The following is a 6,064-nucleotide window of genomic DNA, read 5'->3' on the forward strand; positions in this document are numbered from 1 at the left end:
CAACCAAAAACTGTGTTTTAAGTCAATTTTAGAAAATATGTGTGACCCAGTAATTCTTCCAAAAATGGCCTCGATGTTTAGAGGTGATTCATATTGTGATATAGTGTGCTGGTTGATATTCCTGGCACCTAAACATAATCTCAATTCTCCATTGCTTTTCTTTACTATCACAATTGGGTTAACATACGGTGAATCACATATCTTTCGATGATTTGATCTTCCAACATTTTATTAATTTCTTCTTTCACCTCTTGTCGATACTTATATGGAATCGGGTAAGTCTTTGATCGAAAATTTCCCAAGTTTTTAACCTCAAATGAATGTTCGTACTTTTTAGCCTGTAACGGGTAGTTCTTTCAGGACGACAGACTCAGTAAAACACAGGTTGAAAACAAAGCAAATCTATTAATTCTAAATTATAAACAATATAACGCAAAATAATAATTTAATATTCTATCTCGTCCCAGCGAAGTCCTCCTCCGGATGGGCGTCTGAAACAGAAGAACAAAATTAACGGCGGTATTCAAATATATTATATCTATCGGGACTCGCTCACTACGCTTGCCTCCGTTGAATTACGAGTCGCACATTACCTCACTTCGGTACACCGTGCGTCTCGTCTCGAGTTGGCCTGCCTGAGTTTACGAATCACCTCACGAACGGTGCACGTCGCGACTCAGGTCGGCCGGCCTCGCTCACTTCGCTTGGCTGGTTATGGAGCCCAGAACGGTCGTTCAGAACTGACGAATCGTCGCTTGCGATGATCTTAAATATCCCTCTGGCGGCGTTGTTTCGGAGAGGTGGAACTTAGTGGGGGCACCTGCGCGATTTGAGAGAATCGCACGGTTCCGAGTGTCGATGCTTGTTCGGTGCGTCACCCTATCATTACACCCCCTCTTCTTCGAAAAAAAAAAGAAGTAACATACCTTTTTTTTGGCGTCTATAGTCGTTTGATTCCATCTATCCCTCGTGGTATCTTTATTACAATTTTTCTCTCGTTATTGCATGAAATTCTGTACCTTTTGGTCCCTCCTTCGATTAGTCGCTTTGGGACGACTTCCAATAGGTCAGAGTATTCTGCGGTTTGAGGTTCTCCTGGAGTGGATGCGGCTTGGGCTTCGAGCCCTGTTGGCGTATCTGGGGCCGCCGGGGATTCGAGGACACTCTGCTTCCTTGGCGGGGATGGCGGCGTTCCGAATAGTTCGCGTTCCTAGGGGGGTCATCTGTTAAGGAATTTCTAGAATATCTTCCATGGTGGATGTGGACGAACTAAATTCTGAATGCTAATATTGCTGCTTATATAGTGATTTCCTTTGGTGGGGATGGGATTTCTGTCGAGACGTCTTCCCCCACCCATGGCTTTAAATCTTTCACATGCGCCGTCATCTGCTTACGGCTATTGCTGTCGGCAAATTTCAGTTTTACGATTACTGGCGATATCACGGATGTTACTATGTATGGTCCTGAGTACTTTGGCGCTAATTTGCTGGTGAACGCTGCGCTAGCCGATGATAGATAGTGTTCCTTTTTCATGACACGGTCTCTTGGATGTGGCCGCCAGTCTCTTCGCCTTAAATCGTAATGTTTCTTTTGGTCCTCGAAAGCGTGTTCCATGTGTACTTTTGCCAATTCCCTCAACGCTTCCAACTTGCTTAAGTTTTCTGTGTACCCCTGTATACCCTGGTCGTTTGTCACATCTGTTGTATTTAATTCTCTTCCAAAATTGAGAAGCGCTGGTGAAAATCGTGTTTTGACGAATTTATGGCATAGCAGATAGATTTATGTTGTATGACTTCATGAATGCCCTAAAGCTGCTACTTGTGAACTGCGCGCCGTTGTCCGAGATGATTTTCTTTGGGATTCCGAATTGCATAATTACTTTTAATCGTATAAAGTCGATGAGGGAGTTCGTAGAAGCTGCTTTTATTGGTTGGGCGACGACCCATTTGGTGAACCGGTCTTGCACGACTATCAGGAAAGCGTTTCCCTTTGTAGATCTTGGGAATGGTCCCACTAAATCGATTGAGACAGTATGCCAAGGCTTTTCTACAGCGGACGGTTGCATTTTCCCGGCTGGTTGCATTTGAGACGGTTTATATTGAAGGCACTTCGTACAGGTTCTAACGTAGTCTGCAATTTGTTTGAACATCTTAGGCCAATAGTACTTCTGCGCTATCCGGCAAATTGCTTTTGCAATTCCTAAATGGCCTGCTGTGGTTGAGTCGTGATTTTCTTTCAAAATATCTTTCCTTTTATAACTTGGTACGCATAATGTCCATGGGGTGTTAAATTCTGGGTCGGCTAAATTGCGGCTGCTCCAAATGTGTTTATATAGTTTCTCGTTTGATATCTGTAAATCCGGGAAATTACCTGGGTTTTGGAGCACATTCCTATATAAATTATCGTACCAATCGCATGATTCTAGTTCCGATGCTAACAACTCTAGCTCTGGTTCCTCATTAAGGGTTTCTTGTGGTTGCCGTGATAACGCATCTGCTACCTTGTTCAGAACTCCCTTTCTATATATGACTTCGAAATCGTACTGCTGCAGTTCTAAACTCCATCTGGCTAATCGACCTGACGGGTTTTTGAGATTCTTCAGCCATTTGAGAGATTGGTGATCCGATATAACCTTGAAGTTGTACCCTTCTATGTATGGCTTCATTTGCTTTATCCCGTACACTATGGATAGACATTCTTTTTCCGTTGTGGAATATTTTGTCTCGGCTGGTGTGAGGGTTCGACTAGCGTATGCGATTACCTTATCTTGGCCGTCGTATTTTTGTGTTAGCGCAACTCCAAGTCCGCAGTTTGATGCATCTGTCTGTAGGTAGAATGTTTTTGAGAAATCGGGACACGCTAATACTGGAGCCGTCGTAAGTTTTTCTTTGAGTTCCTTAAACGCGTTTTCCTGCTTATCCGTCCATTTCCATCTTATCTTCTTCTTTAGAAGCATGTTTAGTGGTCCTGCTATTGTCGAATAGTTCTCTATGAATCGCCGATACCATGAGGTTATTCCTAAAAAGCGACGGAGCTGACGTACATTTCTAGGTGCTGCAAGTTCGGTTATAGCGCTGGTCTTCTCCGGGTCAGTTTTTATTCCTTCTGCTCCCACAACGTCTCCTAAATATTTGAGTTCTGGCTGGCAGAATGTACATTTTTCGAAGTTAAGTTGTAATCTGGCTTCTTTTAGTCTTCGGAAGACCTCTTGTAGGTGATATAAATGCTCTTGGAATGTGTTCAATATTACCACGATATCATCCAAGTATGCGAACGCGAATTCTACATCGGGCGGTATTACTTTGTCTAGCAGTCGTTGGAAAGTTGCTCCGGTGGAGTGCAGTCCGAACGGGGTAGTTCTGAATTGAAAATGACCTTTTCCGGGTACGCTAAATGCTGTCACTGGGCGGCTTGCTTCTTCCAGGGGTATTTGAAAATATCCCTGCTTCAAATCGAGGGTTGAGATGAAATTTGCTTCCTTAAGTCTATCCAAAATTTCTGATATCCGAGGTAACGGATACGTGTCCTTTTCTGATAGTTCGTTGACTTTTCTAAAGTCAATGCAACATCTGTACGAGTTATCTTTTTTTCTAACTAGTACAATCGGTGAACTCCAACCACTTGCAGAGGGTTCGATAGTTCTTTCTTTCAACATTTTATCCACCTCTTGGTTGATGATCTGCAACATTGCGGGATTGTGCCGCCTATAGGGCTGTTTGACGGGATCGCACCTTTTCTTCAATTTTATTTCGTGCTTTATTAAGTTGGTGGGACCTGTTAACTTCTCGAATTCCCTAAGCTCTCTTCTTAGGAACCTTTCTATCTCTGTATTTTGAGTGGGGTCTTTTAAAGTGTTACATGTTTCCTCTTGATGTTGTTCGTACTGTTTGAATGTATCCTGATATGTATTGAATTAAATAGCGTACTATGGTGAAATTGACTTTATTTTAGATTACAAGAGATACATGGTTCTTAACCTAAAAAACCAAGAAGTAAGCGCGCTTTTCTGCCTTTCATCCTCGACATCTGTCATCTGTCACGACTCGCAAGGTGGGTTCCGTTATACACAACATTTCTCCCCTTCTATAAAGAAAGCTTGTTGGGTGGTTTCACAGCTCTCCCATATCTGGTAACCACTGGCAAAGGTGTCTGCTCAGATTCTAGAAGAGGGGAAACAGGGCTTCTAGATGTCGCATCAATTTGACTATGCCTAGGTGAACTACTAGTAACAGTGTCATTATTACTAGAATGTGGAATTGCAGTATTATTTTCCTCCACCTGAAGGTCCATGTCATCACTTACATCAATATTAGGCAGGCGGGTGGGTGCAGATGTGCTCTCATCAACATTTAAAGGCGCTTTTTGAATCACTGCACTCTCACTCACTTCACTTCTAGGTTTTTCCTTAGCTAGACGTATGCTGTCAGCATGCACAAATTTTATAACATTATTAACATTCACAAGGTAAGTACAATAACTTAAAACTTTAACTACATTTCCCAAGTCCCATACATGTGTACGAGTATTTTTGACATATACTTGGTCATTTGTATTATACAATTTAATATTTCGAACTGGTTGATCAGAGTTTACAAAATTACCATTTTCAGATGGTCTTAATAAATCATACCTGGTTCGAGGTCTGATTTTAAACATACACTGGGCTGGAGAAATGCCTGTTGTAGTAGGAGTATTGCGGTAGGTGAAGAGGAAATTAGTTAACTTAATTTTCACAACTGCTAATGTTATATTTTCTGAACATGAAAATAAATTGCGCTCTAATGCTTTCTTTACTGTTTGGACCCCTCTCTCTGCTAGTCCATTTGATTGTGGATGATATGGTGGGGATTTAATTGGTTTTATTCCATTACTCTGACAGAAGGAAACAAACTCTGCTGAATTGAATGGAGGCCCATTATCAGAGACTAGCTCTACTGGTAATCCAAAAATGGCGAAAACATCCCTTAGTACCATTATGACCTCCCTAGCTACTGTACCATTTTCCATTAACCTGACTTCTATCCATTTAGACTTATTGTCTACTAAAATAAGGAAGGTAAAATTTTGCTTCTGGAAAAAATCAACATTTACCCTATAAAAATTATGGGGTGCTAATGCCCATGGTATGCCATTTGACCTATTAGGAAAATTCTGAGTAGACTGGCAAACATTACACGATTGAACAAACTTCTCAATACTTTCATTCATTCCAAGCCACCAGCAATAGGATCGCATTAACATTTTTAGTCTTACTATGCCTGTATGTTGTTCATGGAACAAATTAAGTACTCTAACCCTGAGTGAGAATGGAATTACTACTTTAGTACCTAAAACCAAACAATCTTGTTCAACCGAAAAGTTATTTCTAAGTTTAAAATATGGTTTTAAATCATCTCCCTGTACATAGTTTGGCCAACCAGACAGGGTTAACTCAACTACTTTGGACAATAAATTATCCTGCTTGGTTGCTTTGGCTACATCTTCGAAGTCCAAAGGGACTTCACTTAACATGTTAAATGAAAATATTTCACCAGACACCTTAGTACTATCCTTACAAGGTAAACGGGAAAGGGAATCTGCATTGGAAATTGAACTTCCCTTCTTATATTCTATGGTATAATCATATGCTGACAATGTAAGGGCCCATCTAGTTATTCTTGACGCGACTGTTACTGGAATGTCTCTGTTAGCTCCAAAAATGTACTGCAAAGGCTGATGATCACTGACAAGGGTGAACTTCCGACCATATAAATATTTATGAAACTTACGAAGAGCAAACATTATAGCTAATGCTTCCCTCTCTATATTTGAATACTTTTGTTCTGCTGATGATAAGGTTCCCGAGGCAAAACAAACAGGCCTATCCTCCCCATCTACTCTGTGACTCAGTACAGCTCCTACTCCAAAACCACTACTATCACAAGTGACATATATTGGAAGTAAAGGGTTATATAAGGTGAGTACTTGGTTTGACAAAAGCAGTACCTTACTGCTGTCAAAAACATTCTGACAATCTGTTGACCATACAAAAGAAACATTCGACCTACATAACTTGTATAACGGA

At 41.0% G+C, this 6,064-nt stretch overlaps 1 long non-coding RNA gene across 1 annotated transcript; it reads right to left on the minus strand.

Annotated features, from left to right (window-relative positions):
• Nucleotides 1–385: 385 nt before the first annotated feature.
• Nucleotides 386–739, minus strand: LOC126878922 (uncharacterized). The gene is made up of 2 exons (XR_007695879.1): nucleotides 594–739; nucleotides 386–491 (listed from the first exon to the last, which is right to left on the minus strand). It is a non-coding gene; the product is annotated as an uncharacterized LOC126878922 (long non-coding RNA).
• Nucleotides 740–6,064: the final 5,325 nt, after the last annotated feature.

Source organism: Diabrotica virgifera, chromosome 1 (assembly GCF_917563875.1).
Source record: "Diabrotica virgifera virgifera chromosome 1, PGI_DIABVI_V3a".
Taxonomy (NCBI): domain Eukaryota; kingdom Metazoa; phylum Arthropoda; class Insecta; order Coleoptera; family Chrysomelidae; genus Diabrotica; species Diabrotica virgifera.